This window comes from Aotus nancymaae, unplaced genomic scaffold (assembly GCF_030222135.1).
Source record: "Aotus nancymaae isolate 86718 unplaced genomic scaffold, 86718_ANA_hifiasm-v0.15.2.pri h1tg000003l, whole genome shotgun sequence".
Classification (NCBI taxonomy): Eukaryota; Metazoa; Chordata; class Mammalia; order Primates; family Aotidae; genus Aotus; species Aotus nancymaae.
The window spans coordinates 74654943-74674494 of NW_026988414.1; the positions used below are offsets into that span (position 1 = coordinate 74654943).

General features: G+C 40.7%; 2 protein-coding genes across 10 annotated transcripts in view; one reads left to right on the forward strand and one right to left on the reverse strand.

Moving 5' to 3' along the window:
- The window catches only part of HMG20A (high mobility group 20A), a 70373-nt gene extending 55749 nt beyond the window's left edge, over nucleotides 1-14624 (reverse strand). The window contains exons 1-3 of one of the 4 annotated variants that reach the window (XM_064382905.1): nucleotides 14094-14624; nucleotides 12967-13059; nucleotides 9135-9232 (exon numbers count right to left, since the gene is read on the reverse strand). The gene's annotated coding sequence lies outside the window, so the exon portion shown is untranslated. Of the gene's footprint in view, nucleotides 1-9134; nucleotides 9233-12966; nucleotides 13063-14093 lie in introns of those variants that run through there. The other 3 variants (XM_012457675.3, XM_064382908.1, XM_012457676.3) reach the window with 3 other exon arrangements.
- A 394-nt stretch (nucleotides 14625-15018) lies between these two features.
- Nucleotides 15019-19552, forward strand: part of PEAK1 (pseudopodium enriched atypical kinase 1) — a 301934-nt gene continuing 297400 nt past the window's right edge. For 5 of the 6 annotated variants that reach the window (XM_064382874.1, XM_064382878.1, XM_064382868.1 and 2 more), the window contains exon 1: nucleotides 15019-15091. The gene's annotated coding sequence lies outside the window, so the exon portion shown is untranslated. The remainder of the gene's footprint in view (nucleotides 15092-19552) is intronic. The other variant, XM_021668266.2, reaches the window with a different exon arrangement.

A 19552-nucleotide genomic window follows, 5' to 3' on the forward strand; every position in this document is an offset into this window, starting at 1 on the left:
AGGACTGTCTTGACTCTTACTTAGTCCTTTCCATGTCTATGTGAATTTTAGAATCAACTTGTTAGTCCTTCCTTCCATCATGTATACAAATCACCTGGGATTTTATATTAGGATTGCATTTAATCTATAGATCAATTTGGGAAGAAGTGATACCTTTACAATACTGAGTCTTCCAATCTATGACTATATATTAATCTTATTTCTGTGTTTTATACTTTTCTTTGTAGAGATCTTATAAGACTTAAGTTTGATTTCTTTGATTCTATTGTAAATGATATTTTAAAAATTTCACTTTCTGTTGGTTGCTTGTATAAGTTTGTTTATTAATTCTAATAGTTTGTCTATAGATTTAGAGTTCCTATATTCCCAAGTAACACATTTAGGTTCACAAAAGAGACTGTTCTGTAAGTATCTTCTCTCAAAACATCGCTGCCAGGTCTTGGTATTAAAGCTTAGATGATCTCATAAAACAACTTGTATTCTATGGAACAGTTTGAGTAACACTGGGGTTATTTCTTCTTTAAATATTTATAAGAATTCAACAGTGAAGTCATGTAGACCTGGTTTCTGGTTTTCTTTGTAAAATTATTATTATTATTATTTTTTTAAGAGACAGGGTCTCACTCTGTCACCTAGGCTGGAGAGCAGTGGCACAATCACAGTCCACTGTAACCTCGAATTCATAGGCTCAAGCAATCCTCTTACCTTCTGAGTAACTAGGACTATAGTTGCATGCCACCATGCCTGGTTAATTCTTAAAAAATTTTCTTGTAGAGACAGGATCTTGAACTTCTGGCCTTAAATAATTCTCTAGCCTTGGCCTCCCAAACTGCTGATGTTACAGGAATGAGCCACCAAGACCAGCTAAAATTTTAAATAATGAATTTGATTTATTTAATAGATAAAAAGTGTTCAGATACTCTTCACATGTCAATTTTTTTATACACCAATTTTAATAAAGTGTTTAACAATTTGTCCATTTCATCTAAAATTTCAAATTTGTCTATATAAATTTGTTCATAATATCTCTACTTTTTGGACATCTATAAAATCTGTAAAGAAATGTTTTCTTTTCATTCCTGATATTGGCAATTTATGTTATTTTTTTCTTTATCAATATTGCTAGAGATCTACACATTTTACTAATCTTTTCAAAGAACCAACTTTTGGTCTTATTACTTCTTACTGACAATTTGTTTCCTGTTTAATTAATTTCTATTTTTTATTATTTTCATTCTTCTACTTACTTCGGGTTTAATTTGCTGTTCTTATCCTACCTTGATGGGTATTTAGATAGCTAATTTTTTTACCTTTTTCTATTCTAATATACGCATTTAAGGCTGTAAATTTTTCATTGAGTATAGCTTTAACTGATTCACACATATTTTCATTATCATTCTGTTGCAAATGCATTCTAACTGCCATTGTCATTCTAGATCGGCAGTTATTTTTTTTAAGCACCTTAAAGGTTGCATTCTCTGAGAATATATCCAAAGGAAATGAAATCACTATGTTGAAAAGATATCTGCACTCTCAGGGTTATTGCCACATTATTCACAATAGCCAAGATATGGAATCAGCCTCAGTATTCATCAACAGATGAACACAGAAAATGTGGTATATATACACAATGGAATACTATTCAGCTTTTTTTTTTTTTAAACAGAAGGAAATCCTGTTATTTGCAACAAAATGAATAAACCTGGAGGGCATATCTGTTAAGTGAAATTAGTCTGGCACTGACAAATAACACATGATCTCATATGTGGAATCTAGAAAACCTGAACTCATGGAAGTAGAGAGTAGAATGGTAGTTACCGGGGTGGGGTGGGGCTGGGAAGATGTTGGTCAAGGGACACAAAATTTCAGTTTGATAGGAGGAGTAAGTTTGAGATATCTATTGTACAACATGTTGACTATAGTTAATAGCGATATATTATATTCTTGAAAATTGCTAAGAGAGTAGATGTTCAGTGTTCTGACCACATAAATTGTGTGAGGTAATACATGTTAATTTGCTCAATTTAGCAATTCCACAATGTATGCATATTTCAAAACATCATGCTGTACATGATAAATATATAAAATTTTTGTCACCCAAAAAGAAAAAAAGCAGCCAGGCGGGGTGGTTCACGCCCGTAATTCTAGCACTTTGGGAGGCTGAGGCAGGTAGATCACTTGAGGTCAGGAGTTTGAGACCAGCCTGGCCAACATGGTGAAACCCTATCTCTACTAAAAATACAAAAATATGCTGGGCATGGTGGCACACACCTGTAATCCCAGCTACTCAGAAGGTTGAGACAGGAGAATCACTTGAACCAAGGAGGCAGAGGTTGTAGTGAGCTGAGATTGTGCCATTGCACTCCAGCCTAGGTGACAGAGCAAGACTCTGTCTCAAAAAAAAAAAAAAAAAAGAAAAGAAAAGAAAAGAAAAGAAAACAAATAAACCAAGTAGGTAAAAGAAAAAAAAAAAAAAAATATATATATATATATATATATATATAGCATTGTACTGTTTTCTGGCTCCTATTATTTCTTTTGATAAGTCAGATGTCAGTTCCTTTGAAAACAATGTATCTTTTCTTCTTCAGTTACTTTCAGCAGTTTTACTTTTACTATAAACTATGAAAGTGTGGTACTCCTTGTATTTATTCTGCTTGGGGTTTCTTGCACTTTTCAAATCCACGGCTTGATATTTGTCATCGGTTTTCGAAAATTCTCAATCACTGTCTCTTAAAATATTACTGCTTCTAACTTTCTCTCCATAGACGACTTCACCATTTCTCCATGTCTCTGTAATAGTTTCAAATTGTTGCTGTAACAAGTTACCTAAAACTACTGGCTTAAAGCTATACAAGTTAATTTTCTTATAGTTCTAGACCCTGTGTTGCAAACACTGTGAGGGGAAAACAAGTTTTAAAAAATACTTTCTTGGTGCCATCCTTCTCTAGGGATCCTAACCCAAGTATTAGCTACCTGGGGATCTCTAAAATCCAATTTTTGTCTGCTCAGCCCCATAAAAATATCAGCTTCTCTGCTTTTAGCAGAAACCCTCTGCTAAGTTTCATAACATCTTGTCATGCTCTATGAATTGGCAAATTCCTAAGAAAAAAGAGAAGCATGGAACATCAGCCCACTTCTCTGATGTTCCTTTGGATACATGATTGTGGTTTCTTAAGTCCTGGATGTCTCAGCAGGTCTCTGATGCCTTCACTTTTCTTTTTAAACCTCGTCTTTCCTGTTCTTAGCAAAAGCATTAGTCTGCAGCAACCTCATCTCTCAAGAGTCATAAGTGGAAATCACAGCTTGGGCTCTGAATCAAAACTCTACTGCTTATTAGTTAAGTGATTTGGCAAGTTATTTAACCCAGAGTATTCAAACATTTGGAGTTTCAATTTTCTTTCATGTAAAATGGACATAACACTATCTAATGAGGTTATTGTGAGGATGTGAAGATTAAATGAGACATATTTATAAAATGTCTGATAAAAACATTCTTACTGAGGGTTTGCTATGTGCCAAATACTTTATATAGATTTAATAATTTAATGTAGACATAGTTCTCTTCCATTTCCTTTTCAAGATCACATATTAGTAAGTGATGAAGCTAAGATTTGACTTTTGAACACTAGTTTTCAATAACTACGCAATGCTGCTTCTATAATGTTGCTTGAGTATTGTTCCTGACACCAGTTAGTGGTCAATAAATGTAAATTATTATTATATAGAAAATAAAAATGCTTCAGAAATAGACACCAATCACATTAGTTTTTTGACTTTGTTTTCTTCTGATTTATGTTTCTCCTTTTCATTTTTGCAAAAACATTCTTACAACATCCTTTCAATGTATTAAAGACGCTATTGTGAAAAATGAATGTCTTACAGCCCACTGAGTAGATAGGCAATAATTTGCTTAAGCATTATAATATTGTTGAATATTTAGAAGGTTTTAATTTTTTTGACAGTATAGATATCAGTGCTATTAACATTTTGTGCCTTTAACTATTTTTCTTATTTAAAATATTTCCTCAGAATAAAGTCTATATGTGGAATTAGTGGCTCAAGAGTATGAACATTTTATTATTTGTTGATATAACTTAGTATTATTAAGCCAAAAAGTTATGATAACTATCATGCCACCAGCAACAAAAATGAAGGTTTGTGTCAAGAGAATAGGAATTAAAGCTATGGAGTATAGGAATGAAGGACATGTGGATGGGGGGAAAAAAGGAGATATGAATTTTGAGTCTGGAAAAGAAAAAATAGAGTGCTAGATACCATTTCTTTTGAAGCAGGCAGGCACCTGTAATCCCAGCTACTCATTCAGGAAGCTAAGGCAGAAGAACTGCGTGAGCCCGCTAGCACCACTGTACTTCAGCCTGGGAGACAGAGCAAGACTCTGTCTCAAGAACAAAACAAAACAAAACAAACTCATAATAAATTATTATTATTTGGTTTAACAGAGATGGGGTCTTGCTATGTTGCCTAGGTCAGTCTCAAACTCCTGGCCTGAAGCAATCCTCCTATCTCAGCCTCCCAAAGTGTTGAGATTATAGATGTGAGCCACTGTCCCTGGCCAACATATTAAATTATTTAAAAATTATACATACAAATTACAAAACAACCACACAGATTAAAGGCCTATGTTCTAGAGGTGCCCCCACTCCTTTTTTTTTGAGACAGAGTCTTGCTCTGTTACCCAGGTTGGAGTGTAGTGGCTCAATAACAGCTCACAGCCTTGGACTCCTAGCCTTAAGCGATCCTCTGGCCTTAGCCTGCTGAGTAACTGTGACATGTATGTGCCAACATGCCTGGCTATTTTTTACTTTTTGTAGAGATAGCATCTCACTATTTTTCCCAAGCTGGTATCAAACTCCTGGGCTACAGTAATGCTTTTGCGTTGGTTTCCCAAAATGTTGGGATTATAGGAGCCACTGCACCAGCCTAGAGTTCACTTATTTGGTGTGTAATCTTGGGCCTTGAATTGCTTTACTTATAAATTGGGATTAAATTTTATAATATCTGACTAAAGCCAGAACTGGAACATGGTATCTCTTGTTTTATATTCCTGATATTAAATTTGTTTTGTGAGTATACCATACTTGAATAAAAATGAGGGAATCTCTCCCCTTTTGATGCTATGCTTTGAATATCTTATCTTGTCGTGAATATCCTGTTATGAATCTTATGTCAGACTTTAAGTTACTATTTTAAAAGGTTACTTTGTGGGATTCTCTGAAGGCCAAGCCATTTGCCTGCTCTTTCTACAATCACATAAATCTTACTGTGTATACCCAGAAGCAGTTGCTTTGCTACCACTACCTTCCTCCTCCTTTGTTACCATCACAGATTTTGAGGTAGTACGTACCTGATCATCAGGGAGAACACAGAAGGCCTTGAAAATGTGGGTTTAACTATACCAAGACTTTTTACTCTTTACATACTATAGCCTCCCCAGTAAAAACAAAACAATAAATAATATATCTGCTAAATGCTTCATTATGTACACAAGTAAGTCAGTGCTTGATTGTCCAAGTTCCAGTTCAGATTTATTTTCCAATTTCCATTATCTTCCAGTAAATTTTAGTGATGACACTGAGGGATCATGGAGTATGAGAATAATCACTGGCCTGAGAGGATCTGTATTCAAATCCTGCCTCCACCACTTATTGGTTAAGTGATTTTTGGGTAAGTGACCTAATATCTCTAAACCTCATTTTTCTCATATGGACAAATGCCAAATTATTAGAATTAAGATAATATGTAGTGCCTAGTATAATACTAAAAAAAGTTTGTCAAGTGGGAATTGGAATTATGGCTCAGTGTGGTCTAAATGTGAATATTATTTAGAAAATAAGGACAGCAGCACTGAATAAAACTATTTTTTGAGCTGAACAAAATTTTGATTTCTAGGGTCCTCAAAAATCCATATCCTTTAAAGAAGCCATAGGGGGGAACACATATAAGGGGCCTGAATTCCTTCATATTCCAACAGATGCAGGTTCCATGGTATGCAAACACAAAGAGAAGAATAATTTTATGCCTGTTCAATTAGCCAAATAATTTTGCTGGTAAAATTGTGGTGAAATCAACATCCTTATACATTACTGGTATCATCAAAAATCAGTACAATCTTTTAGGGAAATGTAGGTAATGAAAGGCCAGTTGCCTCTCTGGGAGCTTGGACACCCCCCTCCCTCGCTGGGAGCCCAGACACGCCCACCCCCCCTCCGGGAGCTCGGACACGCCCATCCCTCTCCGCACCTAGAAACTACATCATCACCTTGTGCCTGCTTCTGCACTCGGCACTAGGCTTTGCACTCAGCACCTAGCCAGCCATTGGAAAACCCCGCCAAAATACAAAAGCAGCCTTGTAAATCTGCCCAATAGCATTGTGCATCCCGCTTACCTGCCAGTGGCAGCTTGCCCCGCCCACGTCCTGCTCTCCCACAACCAATCAAACGCCTCCACTCCCTATAAAACCCCACATCTGAGAGGAGTCCATGAGACTTCTCCGGTCCCTCCTGTTGGGCTGCAGAACCTCACCCGGGAGCTGAATAAATTCGCATTGGATCTTCTTGTGCTGGTCTCAGTTTCCTCATTTTAAACTCGGCAATAACCCTTACAGGTATCATATCTAGAACTATAAAATACCCATGCTCATATAACCATTAATCACACTTACAAGATTTTATCTTCAGAAAAAAGTCAAATAAGGAAAATAGCTATAGTTTTATTTAATAGTGCCTGGCACATAAAAGGCACTCAAATATTTCTTCAAATGAATACCTTTATTTGTACTGACTTCTCCAAATCACTGCCCTTGGTTCCTTCTCATTAAGATTTATCTATTTTCATTATCTGGGGAGACCTTTAGAATCAAATTCTAACATCTTTGTATAGTCTCTGTTCTCCCATCTTTCCCAGTAACTTTGTTTTGATTGCTACTAGATTCCTTACCTTATAATACTTCCACTCTCTAAACTCACCTGACCATAACACAGAAACGAAAAAGACCATATACCACATACTTGACCTAATCAAGAAGAAATCTGAAGCTTCCTTCAAGGTCATAAGATGCCTTTCTCCTTTGTTAATAACTTTGTAGTCTGAGCATTTATCTCAACCCCTTCTACATTAAGACAAAAAGCCAGAAGCTATCCTCATATCCATCCTCACCTGATCCTTAACATACCTTTAGCCCCGTACCTAGCTGCTTATATTTCTCTCTAGGAAAGAACAATCATTTCCTTGCTTTCACACCTCTGGCTTCTTTCTTTTGGCCCCATTCAAAATTCTCTATTCTTCAAGTCTAAGTATCTCTGTCTTTCTTTTTAGATATAAGTCACATACCATGAAACTGACCCCTTTAGTGTACAATTCAGTTGACCCTTGAACAACATGGGTTGAACTGCTTGAGTCCACTTACATGCTGATTTTCTTTGGCCTCCGCCACCTGAGGCAGTAAGACCAACCTTTTCTCTTCCTCCTTCTCAGCCTACTCAATGTAAAGACAACAAGGATGAATATCTTTATGATGATCTGCTTCTACTTGATCAAAAAATAGTAAACATATTTTTTCTTCCTTATGATTTTCTTAATAACATTTTTTCTCTAGCTTATTTTATTGTAAGAATATAGTACACAGTACATGTAACATACAAAACGTGTGTTAATCAACTACTCATGCTATTGGTAAGGCTTCCAGTCAACAGTAGGCTATTTAAGTAGCTAATTTTTGAGGGAGTCAAAAGTTATACATGGATTTTCGACAACAAAGGGGTTAGTACCCCTAACCTCCTCATTGTTCAGGTGTCAACTGTATATTAGTATACAAAATATTTTAGTCTATAAGGTTATACAGCCACCACCACTATCTAATTCCAGCACATTTTTATCACTTCCAAAGCAGTCATTCCCATTCCCATCTACTAATGTACTTTCTGTCTCTATTAGTTTTTCCTAATCCAGACATCTCAAATAAATGGAATCACACAAATGTCACCTTTTGCGTGTGGCTTCTTTCACGTCAATATTTTCAAGTTTTATCCATGTTACAGCAGGTATTGCTAGTTTCTTTTTGTTGCTGAATAATATTCCATTGTATGGCTATATCACATTTTATTTAGTCATCCAATAATTAGAGGACATTTGAGTTTGCCTTTTACAAATAAGGCTGCTATAAATATTTGTGTGCAAGTTTTTGTGTGAACATGTTTTCAGTTCTCTTGGGTACATATCTAGGAGTGGAAATACAAGTTAAGTGTCCAAATACTTGATATGAAAATGTATTTGATTTCTGCATTCAGGTAGTAGAGGATATCTCTCACAATGCAAACAACTCTATACTGAGCTCTCCATGCCATCCCTACTCAAACACCTATCATCTTCAAAGTCTGCAGATATTAGTAACAATTCACTTTTTTTCCAATTAAATTCAGGAGCAGAGTTCTCAGTTCTCATAGCTCCAATTATATAATGGGTGCTTAATATATGCTTATCTGACACCCTAAGAAGCTCCCAAATGAGAGAATGATGACTTACTATTCACTTTTTCATTTTATAGATATTTGAGTGTCTAATGTATGGTAGCCATTGTGCTGATGCTGGGTGTAATCATGGACAAAAGTTATTGATTAGTTTCATCATACTCCAAGAGCCTGCTTACCTCCACAAATATTTACTGAATGCCTATGATGTGAATGGTCTTGTGGCAGGTATGACAGCACAGACAGTATTAAGATATAGTCTGCAGCCTTTTATGGGAAGACATAAACTCTACACACAACAATAATGACAGTAAAAACAAATAAGAGGAGCACTGGAGAGTAAATGCTATAAGAAAGGTATAATGCTCTGGAAAGTTAATGGACTGAACATGCACAGTTTGGGAGAGAGTAGAAGAGGAGGAGGGATATCGGAAAATACTTCTTAAAGGTGGCAATATATATATATATATATATATATATATATATATATATTTTTTTTTTTTTTCCCAGAGGCTATCCTGTTTGGATGTATAGATGGGTAACACGGGGTATGATTACAGTGTGAAAGGTCTTCATTGTTGGGCTTAGTATTTAAATAGGTTTAGGACAGTGAGTTGAAAGTCTGCCTGTAACAATTCAAATTACCTTGGTGATTTGTGCCAAGAATAAGATTCCTTAATCTTTTCTTGAAACTTTTCTATTTTGTATATCTTCTAATCATGGAAATTAGTGATTTCTCCTTCCTGCAAGGAAAAGGAAAAAAAATTAAATCTTGACAACTATGTGAGTATGCTGACAGGGGGACAAGGCTGAAGCTCAGTCTAACACTGCATTCCATACTGTGGGGGAAAATGTCAAGCTTAAAACAGACATGTGGGCAAATCACAATAGTCAGAAAAGCAGAAGCAACACTGGGGAAAAGATAATTGCATTAATGAAGCTTCTAGCACCAGGCATTGGACCAGGAGATTCACATATAACATTCTGGTTCCACCAAACAACCCCATTTGGATTTAGGAAAATCGAGGCTTCGGGAGGTCAAATAAATTGCTCATGGTTACCAAGCTGGTAAGCTCAGCTGGTAAAATGTAGAGACCAGTGTTGAATTTGGGCCTATCTGATCCTGTATTTTCCCCATTGTTCACTCTTATTTGTTTTTACAATACAAAGAAAGCTAGAGTGGTAGGATCATGATACGGATTTCAATGAAAGGGGCTGAATATTTAACACAGGGGCTTCTACGGTCTGGAGAAAAATTAGTCTGACAATTCAAATCTGCGTTTAGAATGCCTTAAAGATTAAGACCAGGAGAGATCAAGTTTAGGGCTGTTTCTTTACCCAGTTTGAACAAGGATCATAACATAGATCTTATTTAGGAATACCAAAAGAGCAAAATTCCAGTTTTAATTTGTAAACTAGAGAGCAAGCTACAAGAGAATATCAACATTTGGCTGTATTTATTGTATTCAAAGTCCCGAGAACAGTGACTGGCACACAGTACTCTAAACTTTTGCTGAAATAATGAAAAGTCACATTAGGAGTATTCTCATTTGAATACCCTTGAATGCTCTGAAATAAAGACAGCAGAGCAATGAAGCTGAAAAACCACTCAAGTTCTTAAGATACTTCCTTTAATCCTCAACCCCATGGCAAAAACAACAACAAAAACAAACCACCACCAAAACAACAAACAAACAAAAAAGCAATAGTTGCAAAACATTAGCCTGATTTTACAAAGAAAAGCAGATGAAAGAATGAAAAGACACTTCTGCATTATGTATAACATCTCTGTGAACAATCGAATTTCAGTCAGATGGAATCCAGAATTGTGACCTATGGTTTTAATATTTCAAGCTGCTGTGAGCAGTGTATTCAATTACTGTCTTTGAAAAAGAAAATGATTATATAATCCAAGTGCTTGAAAAAAATTTGACAATTTCTTTATTATACAGATGGCAAGTAACGGAATGAAATCTCAAATTCACTAACTTGAAGTAACAAACAGTACATGTACGAAAATCTTAATTTAAAAACTTTTGATACTATATTTCTATTAAACATGCAAAGAAAATTATACAAAGGGCATTAAGGAAAAAAAGCAAAAACAAAAACCTTGGAGGACAGCAAGCCTCTCCAAAGAAACATTTAAAAAAAAAAAAAAACACACTTTGGGAGGCCGAGGCGGGTGGATCACGAGGTCAAGAGATCGAGACCATCCCGGTCAACATGGTGAAACCCCGTCTCTACTAAAAAATACAAAAAAAAAATTAGCTGGGCATGGTGGCGCGTGCCTGTAATCCCAGCTACTTAGGAGGCTGAGGCAGGAGAATTGCCTGAATCCGGGAGGCGGAGGTTGCGGTGAGCCGAGATCGCGCCATTGCACTCCAGCCTGGGTAACGAGCGAAACTCCGTTTCAAAAAAAAAAAAAAAAAAAAAACAGGCTCTATGTACTTTCCCTGTCTATTTTTCACAAGCTTTTCTAATATTTCTTCTTTGATGGAACCAATGAATAACTGCCACTTATCACAAAATGCCTTCTTTCAGATATGTACTTTATATATTGCTTTCTTCTAAACAGACAGTTCTTCAAGCTGCTCAAATCTTTCAGCTGCAGCAATTTTTCTTATTTCTATTATATACTGCATTTCTTCCATGGAATATCATAAAGACCAATTTAATAAAGACAGTTTCCAAAAGGCAATATTACTCTATCTCAATCAATATTTTAACATGATAGTCTCTATTTTTTTCATTTAGTTCCACAATTTTTCCATACTTCAATAATTCCTGACATTATAGTTTCATTTGTCAGGGTGACCATATTATATTTTCTTCTATATTATGTTAATATAGAAGATAGTGAACACTTTTTCTTTTTTTTTTTTTGAGAAGGAGTCTAGCTCTGTTGCCCAGGCTGGAGTGCAGTGGCACCATCTCGGCTCACTGCAACCTCCGCCTCTCGGATTCAAGCAATTCTGTTTCAGCCTCCCAAGTGGCTGGGACTACAGGTGCACGCCATCATGCCTGGCTAATTTTTTTGTATTCTAGTCAAAACGGGGTTTCACTGTGTTGCCCAGGCTGTTCTCGAACTCCTGAGCTCAGGCAATCAGCCCGCCTTGGCCTCCCAAAGTGCTGGGATTACAGGCATGAGCCACCGCGCTGTACCTGGCCCAATTTTTCTTTAATCAATTAATACTTACTTGGGGCAGTCTACATGTTCCTAACCTATTAATAACTACACAATGTTTTGTATTGCTTTTTCAGTCAACTACTGCAGCAATTGCGTGGTCTTCCAAAATATAAATCATACTTGATTTTAAAGTTTCAGACTTTTTTTTAAAAGTGACCACAGAAGGTTAAAACGTGTTTTTTTCTTTACTGTAATATTTGGTTTAAAACACATTTTCTAATGAACTCTAGACCAAACAGCTTTTTTTTTTTTTCTTTTTTTTTGAGACAGAGTTTCGCTCTTGTTACCCAGGCTGGAGTGCAATGGCGCGATCTCGGCTCACCGCAACCTCCGTCTCCTGGGTTCAAGCAAATCTCCTGCCTCAGCCTCCCGAGTAGCTGGGACTACAGGCGTGCGCCACCGCGCCCGGCCAACCAAATAGCTTTTTAACAGAACTATTATAGAATTAAAATAATTGCATATTCTGAGGCTAGATTAAGTACAATCACAAAAGAAAAAGTACACAGGCCTTATTATTTCAAAAATTCTTGAAAGACAATACAGTTCTAGGTTCACCGATACATATCCTAAAATTACTAACATTATTCAAATTTGACAAAGTAAGCTTCAAAATGATTCCTTCAGTACACAGACACACATCTCTCCAAGTATTCATTGACAACAGAAGCCAAGGAATCAAAATTATTGAGTATTTATTACCACCTCACATATAGTTTCTTATTTTAAAAAAATGAGATATTGAAAGCCAGAAAGTTCTTACTGATCTTTTGTCCTTTGTGAGCCAACTTTTTCCTCTTTAGAATCTTGAGTCTCATGACCCATGAGCCATACTTTAAACCCACAAAGAACAGATACTGGGCTGGGCGCGGTGGATCACGCCTGTAATCCCAGCACTATGGGAGGCCTAGGCGGGCGGGTCACCTAAGGTCCAGAGTTAGAGACCGCCCTGACCAACATGGAGAAACGCCGTCTCTACTAAAATTTCAAAATTAGCCGGGCATGGTGGCGCATGCCTGTAATCCCAGCTACTCGGGAGGCTGAGGCAGGACAATCACTCGAACCCAGGAGGCGGAGGTTGCGGTGAGCCGAGATCACCCCATTGCACTCCAGCCTGGGCAACAAAAGCGAAACTCTGTCTCCAAAAAAAAAAAAAAGAAAAAGAACAGATACCATTTAAAAATCAGTGATGAATTAAATTACAAAGGAGGAAAATGTAATAAAATACAACTTTCACAAACATTACGTGTAAACTACACATAAGAATTTTTAGGCCGCGGTGGCTTATACCTGTAATCCCAGCACTTTGGGAGGCTGAGGTGGGCAGATCACCTGAGGTCAGAAGTTCAAGACCAGCCTGGCCAACGTGGTTAAATCCCGTCTCTACTAAAAATACAAAAAAATCAGCCGGGAGTGGTGGTGGGCGCCTGCAATCCCAACTATTCGGGAGGCTGGGGCAGGAGAATTACTTGAATCTGGGAGGCGGAGGTTGTGGTGATACGGCACTTCAGCCTGGGTAACAAGAGCAAAACTGTCTCCAAAAAAAAAAAAAAAAAAAAAAAAGAAAAGAAAAAAAGAAAAAAGAAAGAATTTTTTAAGGCTGAGGAAGGTGTTCTCAGGCACCGGGCAAATCAACAGGCTACAGCCCCAAATCAGCAGGCCTAACTAAGAATTTAAGATGTCAATTTTATCAGTTAAGGTAACATCAAATTTGAGTACTTCAGTGTGTTACTTTCATTCTGCTAATGAAAATGCCCCAGATTTTATGCAAAATATTCAGTCCCCTAAATAATAAGTTATCTCCTAAAAAAAAGAGGCGCTAGATTTCCTGTTGCATGTCAAGGCAGAGGGCACCACACTTCACCCAGCCAAGGCTGGACTTGAGTACGGGTGCAGAATTGGCAATTCATCAGTCACACAACAAGATAGGTCATCTGTCAGAGGTAAGTAGAGAATTCTAACCGGGGCTTTTGAATTCTTTGAAGAAAGCACTGAGACAATTTTGCTCGGGAGGAAATGTTCCCTCTTCCACGTAGAAACAAACTCATAAATTCTGACTGCAGGTTGGTGCTCACCACAACTTGGAATAACCTAACTTTTCACATAAAACACAACCCCAAAGCTGCAAGACATGGTCTCCGCGAATGGCACCAAGCACCGCCTTTTCAAGCCCTCACCAGCACTGAAAGTGTGTTGGACACCCCCAAACCATTACCACCCCCCCCACAGGAAGTGAGGGTGTCCCCCTTCCCCCAGGACGGCCTTCCTCCCCTCCCCCAACCGGAAGTTGAGGCGCCCCCATTCAGCCGGCCTCCAACCAAGACAAACCAATGCCACCACCAAAAGAGGGGTGCTCTTCAAGGGGTGTGAAGGGCATCTCGACTGGGGCCACCCCCAAGCTCGCCCTGCTTACTGACCTGCTGACGACAGGGGCAGGAAGGGGCCTGGGGCCTAAAGAAAGTCCCTCGCACAGAGGACAATTCCCTCAGCCCCTCTCAATCGCCTTCACTCCACGCACTCGTCATCTCACAGCTGGACAAAAATTCTTCCGCAGCACTTTATTTTGGTGTCCTTTCCTTCTCTTTACCTAATCGCTTAACCACCTTCCCACAGGTAACTCCTCTTACTGCATAACATTTACAATTGCTCCGGTGAGGAGAAAAATGAAATATTACCCACGGTACCTTCAGAAAAATGGAGGGATTATTTTGCCCCAATGCGGCGAAGGACTACGTGGTTACGCAAGGTGAGCCTTATTTTCGTGGAGATTTCTGGGAGATGTAGTTTTTTTTTTTATTGCGAAGGCCCGCAGAAAGTAGAGGGACTGAAATCGGTCATGACTATATACTAGCGTCTTCTAAAACATATTCTGTATTCGATGACGGCTGACCTAGCGGGCTCTAACGCCCAAATGGGCCCAGACTTCCCTGCTCTTTTTCTCTGACGCTTAATCGAACCCAAATTTTCCCTCACGCGGGCTCAAGGTCTCGGCAGCCCGCCCCTTACCTTGGCCCCGCCCTCTGCAGCCAATCAGGCACCCTTTAGGTCTCGTCCTCGGGAGGCTGGACCACAGAGAGGAGGGGCCTGGCAGCGACTCCTCCCGCTGGGCTGAGGGAGGCCTGGGGGACGGCAGGGGCTCGTGCGCGCGCGCGTGCTCACAGCTCTAGGAGCGCGGCGGGCGAGCGAGGGCGCGCGCGGAGGGGCGGCGCGCGGGGCCGGGAGGAGGCGGGCAGGCTGGTGGGCTGGGCGGGCGGCGAGCGGCCGGGAGCGCGCGGTGGACTCGGCCGCGGCGAGTAGTTAGTTAGTTGTTGTTAGTCAGTGTCAGTTGCTCGGCGGCGGCGGCGGCCGTGGTCACCAGGAAGGGGACGGGACGGACGGCGATGGTGGTCGCCGCGGCGGCGTGCGCGCCCCTCAGGTAACAGCGGCCCGGCTGCTCCCGTCCCTCGGGTTCCGTTCTCCTCACGCGCCGGCGGTGGGACCAGGGTTGCCGCGGGGTGAGGGCGCTGACCCGGGGGAATCCGGGCGGGGCGGCGCGGCGCGAGGTCTGGGTGGCGCCGCCGCCGGGGCTCTGGCGGCCGGTGCGTCCCGCCCGGCGCGGGCTCTCGCTCCCCTGCCACCCCCGCGCCCTACCGGTGCCGCGCGCCCCCCGCCGCCCCTGCCCCCTCCCTCGGCGGCGGCCCCCAGAGGAAGGAAAGTTGGGACCCGCCGCGAGGGACGCCCCCGGGCGCGGCCGGGAGGCTGCGGGGGAAAGTGAAGCCTGGAGGAGCTGGGCGCGGGGAGGCCGGGGCAGGAAGGGCTGCCCTGGTTCCTGCTGGGTCCGCACGGTCAGCCCGCCCCACACCCGCGAGCATCCGCGCAGCGTCGCCGGCCGCGTCGGGACGGAGCCGGGTGGCTCCCTGCCTGCTGCCTTCGCGCTGCGGCTGGGGAGTCTGCGAGCGTGTGGGCTGGCGGGGTCGTCTGCGGGTTGCGCGTGCTTCGGCCGCTCTCGGTTCGTTTCCTCTCTGTCCTTTGACTCACCCGTTCTTGCAACTTTTCTTTCCGCCCTCGATGGGGACTTGCCGTCTGAACCGCTTCTGCCCCCTCCCCCTTCGTCGCATGCACCATCCGTCTGGGAGCTCGATTTCGATTTTTCCTCCTCTGGCTACGTTAAAGATTGCCGAGAGCACCGGGAGGGACCCTCCTCCCCCGCCTGCCTCCGGCCTGTTAAATGTTACTTTTTGCGATTAGTCGTTTTTTAAAGATCCAAGTTCAGGAATTTGAGAGCTGTGGGATGGAGTTATTGGAAGGCTGGCGTTGAGCGGGTAGTGATGAGTTAGGGGCGAACTATGATTTCATCTTTATTGGCCTTGCTATAAAAAAGCTAATTCGTGTATATTTGTCTCTATTCAATGTGGGAAGATCATACGTTGAATTAAATACTTAAGAGACTTACATAAAAGACTATTTTTAGGTCATTGGATGATGATGCCTTTCACCTGAATTGGGATTGCCTTGAGGATTCTGTTTTTGGGCCTACCTACTGATTTTTGTTCAGCCACAGCGTCTTTTTTTTCCCTGATAAATGAAGTGATGTAGTGATGTGTGTAGTCAGAGAACCCATATTGCTCTCTGCAGTGTGGAAGTGAAAAACGCGAATTATCCTCAGGGGTGAAACTTTCCATGAGCAATCTTGGATACTCACTTCATGATGGCTTCTCCTGTAATCTCAGAGCATTTCTAGATAGCTCAATTCACTGACGACCCTAATACCTTCCGACTTGCCTGGCACTTCTCTTTGGTGACTTGTTTAGTAAACTATAATGGCAGATATGGTACATTTACTTGGCTTCAAAGATGAGGGTTGTAGCCTCAGTCCAGAGATGAACAGTTAACAATGGAAGTAGAATTAATAGCATTGCTAGTGAGTTTTGGATATGACCAACTCACAAACTATGTGAAAAAACAAACATACCCTTTTCATTGCTGTCAGAGAGAGAAAGGGAAATATTTTATCATGTCTCTATTTTGGAGTCTCTAACATGACTATATTGTGTGGGAAAAAACGTCAAATTATTTTCTTTAAGGCTTTTTAATGTGTGTTCCTTCTCTTCCCTCACTACCTCTCACCCCCGCCCTAGTTTAGGGGCCAAAATTTAGGTGAGGCTGTGTTCTAGGGTTGGAAGAGAAGTGTTTTGGTGAAAGAAAAAGATAAGATCACTTTGAACTATTATGCTTCCACAACTATTCGCTTTATCCAGTTGATAGTATACAGAAATTTCCACAATAATGTTTGTGTAGCCTATTAACATTCAAAATTCATTTTTAAGGATCTACCCTGAAGGCCCATAAAGAAATGATGCCACTTCATAACTGTTTCCTGACAATCACATTAAAAATGTTCCTGGAATGCATTATGCGTGTACTCATATAAACATTTATCTTTGTACATTTATGGTAATGTAAATATTTAAGTCTGAGAGCTTAAAAACTTTTATTTGCTTATTTGCATACATGTTTTTCAGCATCTAGCAATGCCAACCATATTTGCAAATAAGCATCGCTATAAATTCATGCTTTGGCACATTTCGTATAATAACTCTTCTAAATTGCTCCATGGTGAAGCATCATGAGATTAGCATTTGCTTCATGAGAGAGATTTGCTGTTGTTTTTAACTGTACTGATGTGCTGTTTAAGTGGAACAGGTGCTGAGCCTTAGCCGTTTGTGTTGATACCTGCCAAATCATACCCTTTTGTTGGATGGGTTGTTTAAGTAATTTAGGGACCAAACTGTGGCCCCTGGCATGCCAAGTGTGAGTTCAAGGCTCCATATCAATGTTGCAAATCCCTGTTTTCACTGTAAGAGGCAGATGTGTATGATGAGCTTTATTCTGTCATTTGCTGATCTCTTTTTTTTTTTTTTTTTTTTTTTTTGAGACGGAGTTTTGCTCTTGTTACCCAGGCTGGAGTGCAATGGCCTGATCTCGGCTCACCGCAACCTCCACCTCCTGGGTTCAGGCAATTCTCCTGCCTCAGCCTCCTGAGTAGCTGGGATTACAGGCACGCGCGACCATGCCCAGCTAATTTTTGTATTTTTAGTAGAGACGGGGTTTCACCATGTTGACCAGGATGGTCTCGATCTCTTGACCTTGTGATCCACCCGTCTCGGCCTCCCAAAGTGCTGGGATTACAGGCTTAAGCCACCGCGCCCGGCCTATTTGCTGATCTCTTTACTGTGATTCCACCCTTGCCCCCCTTCCCCCCGCCCCCAAACACATACACACTATCCTTCCCAGTCCTTTCATTACTAAAGCTGCTGGTACAGCTTAGGCTCCCTCAAGGCTGATTTGTTTTCCTGCTGGAACTAGAAATTCTAGTAACCTTCAGGCCAGGCATAGTTTACATTTGTTTGACAAATGTTTGAGTACCTTTTTTTTTTTTTTTTTTTTGAGGTGGAGTCTCGCTCTGTCACCCACACTGGAGTGCAGTGGTGCGATCTTGGTTAACTGCAACATCCGCCTCCTGGGTTCAAGCAGTTCTCCCGCCCCAGTCTCTTGTGTAGCTGGGGCTACAAGTGCCCACCACCACGCCCAGCTAATTTTTTTTTTTTTTTGAGATGGAATCTTGCTCAGTTGCCAGGCTGGAGTGTAGTGGTGCAATCTTGGCTCACTGGAATCTCCGCCTCCCCGGTTCAAGCAATTCTCCTGCCTCAGCCTCCTGAGCAGCTGGGACTACAGGTGCGCCCCACCACGCCCAGCTAATTTTTTGTATTTTTAGTAGAGACTGGGTTTCACCATGTTGGCCAGGATGGTGTCCATCTATTGACCTCATGATCTGCTCACCTCAGCCTCACAAAGTGCTGGGATTATAGGTGTCATCCACTGTGCCTGGCCAATTTTTGTATTTTTGGTAGAGATGGGGTTTCACCATGTTGGCCAGGATGATCTCACTCTCTTGACCTGATGATCTGCCTCCCAAAGTGCTGGGATTACAGGCGTGAGCCACTGAGCCTGGCCTTGAGTACCTTTGAAGTGCCAGGCATGGTGGTAGGTAGGACCTGAGTATTATAGAATATAAGATTCCTTTTTGCAAGAAGCTTACAGTTGAAGAAGAGAAGATAGGTGATAATCAATAATTATAGTATGACAGGGGTGTGCACACATTCCTATGGATGGAAGCACAGAGGAGGGATAGCTGACTCAGAGTTGGGGGGATGGGGGAAGAGTGTCTAGAATGCATCCTAGAGTGCTACCTGAGCTAATCTTGAATAATAGGTAAGAGTTAACTTGGTCCAGAAAGAGGGAAAGTACATATTATACTAGTGCTGCCCTATAGAAATTTAATACAAGCCACAAATAGAAGTCATGTATACAATTTAAAATTTTCTAGTAACCACATTTTAAAAAGTAAAAAGTGAAATTAATTTTAATAATGTAATTTAACTCAGTATATCAAAATATTATTTTAACATTCATTCAGTATAAAAAGTAATATTGAAATACGGCATTTCCATTTCGAACTGTCTTCAGAATCCAGTGCATAATTTTATACCGTCTTTAGAATCTGTTCTGTAGTTTACACTTAGAGCACATCTCAATTTGGACAACTACATTCACATACTCTGTAGCCCCAGGTGAGTGGACAGCAACAGCACAGCATTAGAACAGGGGTGAATGAAGTAATAAGCCAAATCAATGATTGTCTTGTGAACCAAGTGAAGGAACTTTAACTTAATTCCGAAGGTTGTGGGGCTTTAGTGGGGGGGAAAAATTAAGCTTTGCTATGGTAGAATCAGATTTGTATTTTAGACACGTCATTTTGACAGTGAAGTGAATGTTGAATTAGAGAGGGACAAAACTGGAAGCAAGGACCAGTTAGGAAGCTACTCCTGGTGAGAAA